The 15227-nt window shown below is 36.3% G+C and overlaps 1 protein-coding gene across 1 annotated transcript in view; it reads right to left on the reverse strand.

Annotated features, from left to right (window-relative positions):
* CATSPERE (catsper channel auxiliary subunit epsilon) overlaps positions 1 to 15227 on the reverse strand; it is a 159602-nt gene that overhangs the window by 67127 nt on the left and 77248 nt on the right. The gene's annotated exons all lie outside the window — the stretch shown is intronic.

Below are 15227 nucleotides of genomic sequence, written 5' to 3' on the forward strand. Positions count from 1 at the left end.
CTCAAAGCTTACGTCTTTAAGCCGAGAGGAAGGAGGTTGGGAGGGGGAATTGCGGTTAGGGACCTATATAAACACCGCAATTTTTGTGTCCAGGGTGCTCTGACACTGAGAGGTGTCTGGAGTTGCCCTTTTCTGCAGGATCGTAATAAATTTTCCTTTCTACTTTCACCTTGAGATGCCTCTGTTTTAATTCTTTGATTCGTAAGTTCATATCACACACACCTGTAAGTTAAATGTATTGTGAAAATTTCCCAGTCTACCTTCCGTGAAAGCCCATGGAGAATGTCACCTGCCATAAAGTCTGAAAGGTCTGTTGGGTGTGTGTGTGTGTTGGGTATGTGTGTCAAAAAGTGAGGAGCCAAACAGGAAAAAGAAAAAAAAAGTTAATTGGCACACTAAGGAAGTCAGCTCAGGCTAGTGTCAGTTTCTTTGGGTACAGAGTAGATTTTTATAACTTTTTAGATTTGCTCAGAGTAAACAATCAGCAGAATTCCAAGGTAGAAAGGAAATGGGGGAAGTATTTAAACCTTGGAATGAAAAGAGTTGAAAAAGATCAGGTGAGACCTAGGTGGGAATCTGAAAGTGCATTTCTCTGTAGAGATAGTAACCTCTAAGATTGTAAAGAACTGCTCCAAAATGCAATCATGCAACCTCTCTGACTGGGTCCATGGCAAATTTGTCACACAAACTCAAATAGATCCTCACTGCTGCTAGGCAATCCTTCTATACCTCTCTTATCAACTCACTATCCTATTCTCGACGGTGGCTTCCAAACCTTGTTATTCCTCCTTAAATATCCTACAGTTTCTTTTCCCCTCACTCTCCTGCTGACAACCTTGAATCATATTTTACAGAAAAATTTGGGGCCATTCATGGGAACTCCCCTTTCTCATCTTATATCACTCAGATGCTTTCTGCTACTATCTCCTCCTTCACTCTTTCCTCATAAGAGGAGGTGGTATTACTCCTTGCCAAGGCAAATTCTTCCTCTTGAACAAGTAATGCTATTCCATCCCATCATCTCCAACAGATTGCCCCCTTTGTCATCTTCATACTGTCACTTACCTTAAGTCGTTTCCTGACCACTGGCTCCTTCCCTACTGCTTACAAACATTCCCAAGTCTCTCCCATCGTCAAAAACCCCTCATTTGATTTTTCTATCCCCACTAACTATCACGCGATATCCCTTCTGCCCTTTGTGGCTAAACTCCTTGAGAATGTTGTCTTCAGTCTTTGCCTCCATTTTCTCTCTTTTCACTCTCTTCTTAACCCCTTACAATCTGTCTTCTGACCACATCATTCCACCTAAACTGTTCTCTCCAAAGTTTCCAGGAATCTCTTTCATTTCTTTATTTTTAACATTCATTTTTAACAATTTTGAGTTCCAAATCCTTTCCTTTCCTCTAGCCTCTACCCTACCCATTGAGAATGCAAGCAAATATACAAGCAAAGTCATGCAAAATGTATTTCCATATTATCCATGTTATAAAAAAGCAAGAAAAATAATGCAAAAAGAAGCTTACTTCAATTTGCACTCAGAATTCACCAGTCCTCTTCCAAGGGATGGATATCATTTTTCATCATGGGTCCTTTGGAATTTTCCTGGATCATTGTATTGTTCAGGGTAGCAAGTCTTTCACAGTTGATCATTGTCACAGTATTGTTTTACTGTGTTCAATATTCTCCTGATTCTTCTCAGTTCACTTTGAATCAGTTCGTATAAGTCTTCCTGGGTTTTTATGAAACCATCCTGCTCACCCAATGATCTCTTAATTGCCAAATCCAATGGCCTTTTCTCATCCTCATTCTTCTTTATCTTTCCGCAATTTTTGATACTGTCGATCACCCTGTTCTTCTTGACAGTCTCTTCTCTCCAGGTTTTTGGGACACCACTGTATCCTGGTTCTCTTCCTATATCAGACCACTCCTTCTCAGTCTCCTTTCTTGGATCCTCATCAAGGTCATGTGCTTTAACCATGGCTATCCTAAAGGGCTCTATCCCGGACCCCTTCTACCTCTTATACTTTACTTGGTGATACTTTACTTGGTGATATCATCAGCTGATTCCCAAATCTACTTATCTTGCCCTGAACTCTTTGCTGACTTCCAATTCACATCTCCAGCTGCCTGTTAGACATCTTGAATAAGATGTCCAATATGCATCTTAAACTCAATATGTCCAAAACTTAACTCATTATCTTTTCCCCCTCCAAGCTTCTCTATTACTCTCCAAGCCACCACTGTCCTCCCCATTCCCCAGGTTCAAAACCTAGGTGCCATTATTTCTCTCACCCCTGTCAATTTCACCTTTGCAATATCTCTTGAATATGTCTCCTGTCCTCTGATGCTTGCCACCACCCTGATGGAGGTCCTTTATCACCTCATTCTTGAACCACTGATGTAGCCTGCTGATGGGTCTGCTTGCCTTTAGTCTCTCCCCACTTCATTCTCTGTTCAGCTGCCCCAATTTGTTTTTTCTCAAGAAAAAGTCTGACCATGTTATCCCCTGACTGAATAAACTCCAGTGGCACCCCATCACTTCCAGGGTTAAATACAAAATCCTCTGTTATACATTCAAAGTCCTTTATGACCTAGCCTCTCACCACTCCTATTTTTTCCAGTCTTCTTACACCTTATTCCTTACCACATATTCTTCAGTGCAGGGCCACTGGCCTCCTTGCTGTTCCTTCAACAAGACACTTCATCTCTCAGTTCTGGGCATTTTCTTTGGCTCCCTCCCATGTCTGGAATGTTTCCCTCCTGTCTATGCCTCCTGGCTTCCTTCAAATCCCAATTAAAATATCCTCTTCTACAGGAAGCCTTTCCCAGATCCTCTTAATTCTACTGTCTTCTCTGTATTGATTATTTCCTACTTATCCTATATACAGCTTGTTTTTATGTATTTGCTTGCTTATCTCCTCCCATTGTGAGCTCTTTAAGGGATTGTCTTTTGTTCCTTCTTGTATCTCCAGTGCTTAGCACAGTGCCTGGCACATAGCAGGTATTCAATAAATGCTTATTGACTGACTGGAATTAGTTTGGTCCATCTTGTTGCCAATAGGAATGGCATAAAGCATACCCTGAGAACCCCATAACTCTGTTTCTTTGATCTAGGAGTTTTCTTTTTCTGAAGAGATGTTTCCTCAAAACTCATAGTACTCATATATGTCCTCATTTTCCAAAAGTAGGTAGTGTGAGGTTGAAGAAACAGAAACTTAGACAGATTAAGCAATATTTCCAAAGTCACTGGAATAAGTGAAAAAAATTTATTAAGTAATTAGAATATATAAAGCATTACGGTAAGCACTGGGGATACAAATAGAAAAGATTTCCTGTTGAATTTCAAGGAGCTTACATTCTGATGGTGTGACAACAAACAGAGGAAGGTTCAGCTAAAAGTAAGATGGACAAATCCCATGATGATGCTTCTTCTTTAATGTCATTTTTGCTGATGAAATCATATCAATTTCTGATGTTGAACCAGTTGACAGTGCCAGGGACTTGGTGGTGAGATTTTTTTTCTAGGTCTTCAGTAATTTAGACCTTGTAATTTTCTGCACAGGAGGCATAGTCAGAATATCTAGCTGTTGAGACCCAGTTCACTGTGTCTAGTATTCTGCTGGTACTTTGATTAAGTCAGAGTTGCTCCTAATCAATGCTCATCTGGTTTTGTTATACCAGAGATGCCTGATCACTTACACTGACACTCCAAATTTGCTTAAGGAATTTTAAGCTTATACTAATGGAGCTAAAAGATGGAAATTTCATTCTCATTTATTCCAGAGCACTAGTGTTGGCACTAGCTGCAAAGTTATTGGTTCTAAATATTACATAACACAACAGGATGCTATCTCTTCATAGTCACTTCTGCAGGAGTTCAGGGTTGTCTCTTAGTTTATTTCTGTAGACCTTATATGTGAAGACATTATGGAAGGTGTTCTTCTGACCTCTCTGATAAAATTTTTTTCTCAGATAATTTAATTGTGCTCAGTAGCTCATGTCCACTTGGCTATTTCATCTTTATTTGAGCCCAATCAGGAGTCTTTGTAGTGTCATATGCACATTATTTATCTGTCCAGGGATCACTTGGGATTGCCTAGCATCATCTACTTCTTCAGGTTTCATTGCTTCCTTGACTATTCATCTCAGAAGCAGTCTTTCTACATGCAATGCAAAACTTGTGGGATCTCTACCACCTTTTGGTGTGTGTTGAGGAATATAGCATAAGCTTTCCATGGATTTGTCATACCAAATTGCTTCTCTTGTCTTTCCAAGCATTCTAGCACTCTAAGAACAAGGGTCCCTTGATTTCAGACTACATGTTAGATCTTATGTTTCTTCCTTGATACTGCTCACTAGTCTCCTTCTTTTCTTCATTTCAGTAACTTCCCACTGCTATATTGTCTCTCCTGTGGCATGTCCCATCCTATCCAAGACTCAAATGGTTGCATGCCAGATGGTCATGGCAACTCTATGCAAAGGATCAGAACTTACCATTGTGAAGTCCTGATTTTGGCATGTATCTAACTTACCATCTCCAGATGTCAACTCTTTCTCATGGGTGTGCTGTCTATCATTTTTAAGTTTTTATTTCTATCTCTTCTTTACTATGTGACTCTACTTTAAAACCTTTAATAAGTATTCCATATCTCCCTTAAGTAATTCACAGCCTCAAAAAAGATTTCCTCTTTAACCTTCTTCAGGGATATTAGGTATACCTGGCATCAAAAAATCTATCACCAGGTTTCAATTCAAATGCTTCACACCAATGCTTTAAAGATATAAAAGCCCTATATATAAGCTCATTTTAGCTTAAATCTATGCACAGTATACAGTGTACTCAAGGAAACACCAATATGTAAGACTATAATAATGTACTGCTAGGCACTTGCCAGAGTTTTTTCAACAATAAGGGTCAGACAGTGGGCAGTCCCATGATTACTCAGGTGATTATGCACTTTACTTAGTACCTATCGGTTACATTGAGGGGAAATAGCAAGCTGTCTTTCATGTTCTTTTTTTTAAATTTAAAAAATTTTTCCCCTTTTTATATTAATACATATTTATGGAATAAAATGAGCATTTCCATAACACTGTAAAATAAAAATGATGATTTTAAATGAAAGTGCAAATCTACTAAGCACATCTTGCTTTTCCTTTCAAATATTACAACAAAATTATCATGCGAACTTTTTTTTTCCTTCTTTTCCTTTTCTATCCTCCCTCCAGCCTGCCCTAGAGATGGGTGCCATTAGACATGAATATATATATACACAATATATATATACACATACACACATGCACATATGTGTGTGTACATATGATGTATACATATTATATATACATATATATGTAAAATTATTCTATACAAACTTGTATTTATTAGTTCTTTCTCTGGATGCAAATAGTGTCTTTCTCCAAATATCCTTTATAGTTAATTTGGGTATTTATAATAGTCAAAATAACCTACAGTATTTCCCCATGTACATTTTTTGAAAAATTTGGGGTCTAAAAACTGGGTGCATCTTATATAGTGGTTGTAGATTTTTTTACATGCATTTCTCACTTTTTCCATGCTTACTGTCTTTGTGCTCATTGTTTCACATGTGTTACTGGTATATTAGGTTATGTTTTGCCACATTCTGCCCGGAAATGGCTCAGAAAAGATTTTTGTACAGTGCTGAATTCAAGTTAAAAGTGATCCAGTTTGCAAAAGTGAATGGAAATCGTGCTGCTGAACGTAAGTTTGGTCCTCTTCCAACTCAGAAAACAATCCAAGACTGGCTACGGGAAGAAGAAACCCCACTGAAAATGCCACGGCAGAAGAAGGCCATGAGAGGCGAGTCAGCAAAATGACCTGAGGGAATTGAAGATATGGATTGAAGAGCAAAGGAATTCCTGAGTCCACAGACATGGTTCAGCATGAGGCAAGAAGAATTGCTGATGAAAAAGAAGTTACTGATTTCAAAGGTGGACACAATTGGTGCTTCAGGTTCATGAAACGGAATGGACTAGGCATGTGTACATGCACCAGACTTGCCCAAAAGATGCCTGAAAGCTATGAGCAGATGAATAAAACTTGAGTTCGATAACTTTATATATTTTTTTTCCCAAATTTCGGGCCCCAAAATTAAGGTGCATCTTATACATGGGGAAATACAGTATTTGCTACTCAAAGTCATTTGAAAAACAATATTGCTCTTTCATTTTCTTTCATTCTCTTTCATTTTCAGTAAGCTTGTCACATAGGCAACTAGGTGGTGAAGTATTGGGCTTGGAGTCAGGAAGACTTGAGTTCCAACTCTAATCTCAGACACACATAGGTTATATGACTCTGGGTAGGTCACTCAACTTTTAGATGCCTCAGTTTCCTCATCTGCAGAATGGGAATAATAATAGCACCTACTTCTCAGTGTTGTAGTGAGGATAAAACAAGATTTGTAAGTTGCTTTGCAAACCTTAAAGTTCTGTCTAAATGATAGTTATTAGCTAATATCTCTGACCCCTAGCTTCACCCTTGTTGGGTGGTGGTGGTGCTTGCCTTGTTGGGCTAGATTCTAGCACAATAATTCTCTTAAAAATTTGTTATTTTATAATTGCATGTAAAAATTTTTAAAAATCATTTTGAGTTCAAAATTCTGTCCTTCCCTCCTGCTCCTCTCCTGTCCTTGAGAAGACAAACAATTTGATATCGATTATACAAGTGAAGTCATCCAAAACATATTTTCATATTAACTTTCTTGCAAAAACCATGTTGTGTTGAAACACAGACAAAACAAAACAATAAAAATAAAGAAAGTTAAAAAAGTATGTTTCACTCTGCATTTAGAGTTTGTTTCTCTGGAGGTGGATAGAATTTTTCATCATGAGTCCTTTGGAATTATCTTGGATCATTGTCTTGATTAGAGTAGCTAAGTCTTTCACAGTTGATTATCATTACAGCACCACTGTAACTGTGTACAATGTTCTCCTGGTTCTGCTCACTTCCCTTTGTGTGAGTTCATATAAATCTTTCCAGGTTTTTCTGAAACCATCCTTAGAGCAATAATTCTTTAAGTGTGGTCGGGGACACTTTTGGGACCCTGAGACCCCATCAGTGAGTCTGTCAGAACCATTTTCTTCATCACCATTACCACCACCATCACCATCATTATCATCAGCACAAGATGTTTTAATTCCCAATATGCTATGTATCAATAGATGTAACCCACATAAACAAAAGCTATTGGAGGAGGATGCTCAATAATTTTTAAGAGAGTAAAGGGGTTCTGAGATCAAAAATTTTAAGAACTGCTATCATAAAGTGTGGTCTATAAGGTTTTCTTCTATTATTCTCTTACAGCCTATGTTCCTATTCACTAGAAAATTTATACAGTGAAAGAGGAATGGACCCCACTATGAATGAATGAAAGAGTTTTTATTTAGTGTTTATTATATTCAAAATGCTAGAGATACAAATAGAAAAGTAAGTCAGTTCCTGTATTCGTGGAGCTTACAGTATAATAGGGGAAACAAGAAGCATTTATTAAGTACTTACTATGTACCAGGCATTGTACTAAGTGCTGAGGATACAAAAAAGGCTCAATAGAAACATATATGGAAAATTTTAGCTGCAAGTCCTATGGAAAGGTTCCATGGTCTTTAGGGTGTAGTGGCAAAGCAGATGGCAATGTATCCTCTGTAATGTAATTTTCACTGATAAATCATGCCAGTTTATAACACTGAACAATTTGACACAGTGACTTTAGTGGAAAAATTTTCTTTTTTGGGTCTTATATAGCAAAGTTGCAGTATTTGCATAAGAATTTGCCAGGCCACATCTCCATGGGTGTTGCTTCCCAGGATTATGGCTACAAAGGGCTGGAAGCAAGGCTCGTGGTCTGTGAGTGCTGCAATGCTCAGAGGTCCTGGGCTTACTTGCCAATTGATGGCAGCTGGTCAGCAGTTAGTGATGGTGGTGGCAGACACTCTTTTTCACAGTAATTTCTCTCTTCAATGATGGCTATAGAGCTTGAACTGGAAGCAGCACCAGTGACCTGGAGAGCGTTGATATTTCCAAGGCTCTTGGGGTCAGAGAACTGGGATATCTCCCCTTGGGTTTGAGGGGAGGTGGTGGTTGGTCTTGCCCAGCACATGCTTCCTCCTGTCTTTCCCTGAAGGGGAGCTAGCATGTCTTTGCTTGCTCTGTAGGCAAGTTATATGGCAGTTGGGTTCACACTTGGTGGGGATAGCTAGCTTCTACTCCATAGGAGTTGCTTCGTCAGTAGACTATCAAGTATCTTTCTTTTTTCAACTAATTATTCTTGCTAACTAGGTATCTACATGGCTAATTATGGGGGCCCTAAGGATTCAAAAAACAAGATTAGATAACATATTTCCAGAAATAATAAATGAAAACAGCTCAGATCTTTTAGAACTAGAGGACAAAGGAAAAATAGAAGGAATCCACAATTAATTCCTAAAAGAAACACCCAAATAAGAATTTCCAGGAATATCATAACCAAAATCCAGAGCTTTCAGGTAACTGAAAAAATACTGCAATCATTCAGAAAGAAAGAGTTTAAGTTCTAAGGAATTACAGTTAAGATCACAGAAGAATTTTCAGCTAACACTATAAAGGAAAGGATATCTTAGAATATGAATATTACTCTCCCTTCCTCACCCCCTAATGGAATAAAAGATTTTTAAGCATTCATGATGAAAAGATCAGAGTTGAGTAGAAACTGAAATGCAAACATGGGAATCAAGATAAATCTGGATGATCGGGAGGGGCTATAAGATAACTAAAGACATATATTTCTATAGGTGTATGTGGGGGACAGTCTTGTTTTGCCCACATAGGTTATATGTGCCCACATGGGTTTGTCTAGACGTGGCTTGTGGGGTGGCAAGAATAGATACCTTTGGAATCTCTTCTTCCCACCCTTCTCCAAGGTAGGCTTTTTATTCCTGCCAAGAAGGAAAGCAGGAGATTGGGGCTCGAGAATGGCCACTTTCTTCTCCTCAGAAGAGAGCCAGGCTAGAACCATATCTATTTGCCTCTCTAAATATTGTTAGCCTAGGGGAAATACTTTTTAGCTTCAAGCTGCAGTCCTGATTACTGTCCTTTAATAGTGAATGAGGGCCCCAAACTACGTATTGGAAGTGAGATAATTCAGTTCAACCAGAAGAGAGTATCAGATCTTACCCTAGGAGAAATTCTCTAGACTCTCTAGAGTAGTAAACTGGAACTAGGGACATGATTGAAGAGCCTGCTCCTCCACATGTTGGCTTCTTCCCAGAATATTTCCATCTTCAGGTGAGAGAATCGAAGGAATTGAAGAGATTAGTAAAGCAAGTGGTTAATTGTGGGATTTGAGTCAACCACATTGATTCCATCTTGTGATTCAATTCTGGAGCTAGCTCAGTTCCCTCTCTATTCAATTATAGTTCTAGTCCAACTTCTGTCTTCAGAGAAAACTTTATTTAATTGTGAGAACTGGGAGAAAACTTTATTGTATTGTTTGAAAGTAGCCCTCTGTGGCTGGGAAGCTGGACCACCTCCACCTACTGTTTAGAGACCCTTAACTAAGGACCTAGGTTATGCTGACCAGAAACCCAATCAGATCCAAAGACTGATGCAAGGAGTTTTCTCACAATTGTACACCTCAAGCAATTCATATATCTTATCTGAAAACTGGCCCCATAGTGATCAATTAGTTCTTGTTTCCATGTTCCTTTGATTGGTCACAGGTACTTGTTGGGAGAGTGGGATGCCTCTTTTTCTGATTTCACAGAATTTTGAAATCTGCACCCCCCCCTCCCCCAACTTAGAAAGTTCACTAATATTTCATCCAATTAGAAATCAGATTACCTAATGTTGTATTGCTTCCTTTTAATTACTTGGCCTTGTTTAATTGTTTTTATTATGTAAAGTCTGTCTCTCACTGTATTCAGGGTCCAGCCCTAAGCTGAAGAAGGGGCCTGGTCTCAACTTGTTAGGCAATTGGCATGAACTGCTTAATAAATTAATATGCTTGAAAAATTGAACCTTTGTTTCCTGAGTCATTTCATCTTTCACCCGCCACACAGGGACCTGAATAGAATTTGGAATCATGTACCTCTCTGGAAGCTAGAAAGCAGAAGACCAGAATCCCTCCTCTCTCTAAGTCTCACCAACTCAGCCCTCATGCAAACATGGAATATTGGTTTTCACCAATGATGAGAGTCCCATTAAATTGGCTCATTGAAACAAGGGTTACATTTTGATAGTGGGGAATGAATCAGCTTTCTTCAGAACCTTAATATCATAGAGGAAGTTAAATTAAGATCAAGGGTGTGTGTGTGTGTGTGTGTGTGTGTGTATGTTATTGTTATTTTTTAATGGTCTTAAAAGAGGAAAGAAGCTGGAGGGGTAAAAGAATACATTAGGGAAGAAAGAAGGAGAAGGAGATAGAACTCATAATTAGAATGTATAAGAATAAGTGAATAGGGGCAGCTAGGTGGCACAGTGAGTAGAGTACCAGCCCTAGAGTCATGAGGACCTGAGTTCAAATGCGACCTCAGGCACTTGACACACTTACTAGTTGTGTGACCTTGGGCAAGTCACTTAACCCCAATTGCCTTGCATTTCCCCCTCCAAAAAAAAAAAGAAAAAATAATTAAAAAAAGAATAAGTGAATAAAAAATATGAAGGAAGGGGGAGAGGAAATAGGTAACACACACCCTTCATGCTTATCTGGACCAAAAAAGGATTGAACACATACAAAGTTTGGTGTAGAAATATATTAAACCTAACAGAAAAGAGGAGAGAGAAGAGAGAGGGGAAAGTGAGGCTTAAGTAGGGGAGAAAGTAGATGGGGAAAATTAATAGTCACAAAGTAAAGCAAACTTTGGAGGGTGGAGGAAAGAAAGGGTAAGTAAGAACTGATGATCAGTATGGGTGAAGGGAAGAGAGGAAGGGCAGTAGTGTGGAACATCCATTATAGAGCACCAGTGTTGATCATGTTTCTTTTCTTTCTCCACTTTTTTGTTCTTTGTAAAGAGTGTGGCAATAGGCAAAAAGAAAAAAAAGTAAAAGAGGTTATAATGGAGAGAAATGCGCGATAAATATTCAGAGCTGTGCATCTGAATGGGATAAATTCAGTTATAAACCTGACAGGGATAGCAGACTGGATTAAAAAGTGGAATCCAACAATATGTTGTTTAAAAGAAACACACTCAAAATATTATGATTTGCACAGATCTAAAATGAGGTGATGGAGAACAAACATGATTTTAGACAAGGAAACAATAAAAGAAGATAGAATTAAAAGAGATATATAGGGAAATTTCATTATGCTTAAGGGCCCCATAGTAAAATAATATCAATACTATATATTTGTGTATGCATGTGTACATAGGTATGAATATATGTATATGTAAGTATATGTGTGTGTATGTATATATACATATATTCGCCAAGTGGAATAGGATCTATGTACTTAAAAGAAAAATTAATTGAATTAATGGGAGAAATAGTTACTCAAACTGTAATAATTGGGGCCTATATATAGCCTTTTAGACCTTGATAAATGTGATAAAAAGATAAACAAGAAAGAAGTTTGAGTCCTGAATAGGATTTAAAAAAACTAGATATGATAACTCTATGGGGACAACTGAATGGGAATAGAAAGGAATATATACATATATATATATATATATTTATACACACACACATACATACACATATACATACATATATGTATATACATATATACACACATATACACACATACATATATATGTATGTATGTATGTGTATATATATTATATGTATTATATATATATATATATATATATATATATATATATATATATATATATATATATATATATATGTACGTATATACTGTGTATGGCACCTTTACAAAGATTAACCAAGTTCTAGGCTAGGGCATAAAAACCTTTACAAACAAATGCAGAAAGGCATAAATATTATACATACCCATTACTGACCACAATGCAATGCATTTATAATCAATAAAAGACCTTTGCAGAAAGGATTAAAATTTAAATGGAAAATAAATAAGTTTATTCTAAAGTGAGTAAAAGAACAAATCTGAAAAACAACAGATAATTTCATCTAAGACAACAATGAGGTAACACAATAAAACTTTTAGGATGTAGCCAAAAGAGTCCTAAGGGGAAAATTTAACTCTAAATACTTTCATCAATAAATGGGAAATGGCAGATCAATGAATTGGACACACGAGAAGAAGTATCAAATTAAAAAAACCCCTCAAACAAGAACAGAAGGTCTGAAGATCAAGAAGAGACTGATGAAATTGAGAGCAAACAAGCCATTGAGCTGAAAAATAAAACTAGGTGCCAGTTTTTGCAAAAAGCTGATTAATTCTGATTTTTCAGAAGAGAGAAAAAAAGCAAATAACCAATATAAAAAATGAAAAAGAATAATTCACCACAAATGGAGATATAAAATAATGGGTTAGAAAGTGATAAATTGGGCCAATTATATGCTAACAAAACTAATAACAAATAAAAGATGCATATTTATAAAAACAAAGTATTCAGATTAATAGAACAAAAAAATAGAAAATTTAAATAGCCTAATCTCAGAAAAAGACATTAGCAAGCCATAAATGAGATCTAAAAGAAAAAAAAAACAGGTCAGATACATGCATAAGTAAATTCTGTCAAACATTCAAAGAAAAATGAATTCTGGTAAAGATGGAAAAATCTCTGATTCTTAGTTGAGCAGTGAGCCTTACTTTGAAGGATGCTTTAGGAATTTCTGAATGTTACTTTAAGTCTAAAGCGCTTCTTTGTTCTAACTGCATATACTTGGCTTTGCTGATGAACACTGGGCAAATTATTCAAGGAAATTAAAAAAATGGTCGTTTCTTTGTTTTTCCTTTTATTTGATGATATTCTGAATTTGAATTTTCTCTACAACCTGTAAATTTTATTGATAGTCTTTGTTCTCTTTAATGTATCCAGCAGTTTTTGTGAGTCTTATCCTTTGAGGTTCAGAGAAGTCTCAATTCTAAATTTCATCCCTGAGTCTTTCTTTTCTGCAAATTGCAGCAAAGACAGCTAGGTAGTATAATGGATAGAGTACTGGACTTGGAGTCAAGACCAAAATTCTAATCCTGCCCTCAAACACTCACTAGCTGTATGACTCTGGGTAAGTGGCTTTTTCTCTCTCAGCCTAAATTTCTCATCTGTAAAAACAGAATAATAATAACATCTATCCCCCAGGGTCATGATATGAGATAATAAATATAAAGCAATTTGCAAAATTTAAACTTGCTATAGTGTGAATGTTTTTTAGTTGTTATTATTATTCCAGGTCACAAATCACTGTGTTATGTATTTTTTCCCATAACAATTTGAATATTATATAAATTGTTTGCAAAAATGGGAAAAGGTAATCCTACCATATTCCTTCTATAATGCAAATATGGTCTCAATACCTAAACCAAGGAGAGATAAAGCAGAAAAAAATAACTATGCATAGACTAATATTCATAATGATAATAATAATTATGATAATAGCAAAGACATATAGATTTAAAGTTTGGATAGCACTGTACATGGATTATCACATATGATCATCACAGCAATCCTGTGAAGTATGTGATCATATTTCCATTGACAGATGAGGAAATTGAAGCTGAAACAGGTTAAGTGATTTACCCAAAACCACATAGCCAATAAGTATCTGAAACAGTATATGAACTCAGATCTTCTTTTTAATAAATAACAGCATCCATTTTTGTTAAAAATATTTTAAAAAAATAGTAATAAACAGACCTTGACATAGCAAATAGAATCTATATAAAACCAAGAGCCAGTATTATATATGATTAAAAATGCTAGAGGATGTCCAGTAAGATCAGGGCCAATAAAGAGGATATGAAGTATAGGGTTATAAAAGAAACCCATTTAAATCATTAGCTTTTCTACATCAGTAGTAAAACCTAGTAGAAAGTGATAGAAAGAGAAATTCCATTCCAAATATTTGCAAAATGTATAAAATATATAAAATATTTGAGATTTCACCTACCAAGATACACAGAGGAGCTACAAAACACTCTTTATAAAAGCAAAGGCAGACTTAGATAATCAGAGAGATCTTGATTACTCATTGTATTTGGCTTTACCAATATAATGATAAAAATGATAATGCTATCCAAATTAATTTACTTACCTGGTACCAAAATATTAAAGGGTTACTTCATAGAGCAAAAGAAAGAATGATGAAATTCATATAGAGAAATAGAATATCAAGAATCTCAAGAGAAATAATAAAAAAGTTGTCATTTCAATCTTTATTTAAAAAAACCCCATAATCAGGACTTTGGTATTAGTTAAAAAATAGAAAAGTTGATGAGATAGATTAGCTACTCATAGAACAAAACATAATAGCATAGAGCTAGATAAAACTAAAGAAATCATCTAATAGAATCAGAACTCACTATTCAGCAAAAACTACTAGAAAAATTGGAAAGCATTCTGTCAGTAATTAGGCTTAAAATTTCATGCTATATATCACAATATGCTCCAAATAGATATTTATAAAAAGTCATATCATAAACAAATAAGAAGAGTAGGGAAGGAGATGCCTTTCAAAATCACAGATGAGATAAAGCGGACAACGCTTTTGTACGAACAAAATAAATGCTGTTAAAATTAGAAGGCAGCTAACAGCATAAGTTTTTACAGTTAATTTCTCTGATAAGGGTCTGGTATCCAAGGTATATAGAGGCTTGACTCAAATGTAAAAGAAAAAGATCCATTCCAAGAGATAAATGGTCAAAGGATACGAGCAGATCATTCTTATGGGAAGAAATCTAAGCTGTCAACAGCCATATGAAATAAATGCTCCAAATGATGATAATAAGAGAAACTGAAATTCAAACAACTCTGAGGTTCTACCTGACGCCCATCAGAACAGCAAAGATGACAAAAAGGAAGATGACAGTTGTTGGAGAGGATGTTAGAACACAGGTACATTACTTTGCTCTGGGTGGAGCTGAGAATTGGTCAAGCATTCTTGAAAGCTATTGGGAACTATACCCCCATATTCACTAATCTGTGAACCCTTTGATTCTGCAGTACTACTACTAGGCATATACCTCAAATAGATCCAAGAAAGAGATAAAGGACTCATATGTACAAAAATATTCACAGCAGTACTTTTTGTTGTAGGAAAAAGAACTGTAACCTAAGGGAGGGGGTACCCA

Source organism: Trichosurus vulpecula, chromosome 4 (genome assembly GCF_011100635.1).
Source record: "Trichosurus vulpecula isolate mTriVul1 chromosome 4, mTriVul1.pri, whole genome shotgun sequence".
NCBI lineage: Eukaryota > Metazoa > Chordata > Mammalia > Diprotodontia > Phalangeridae > Trichosurus > Trichosurus vulpecula.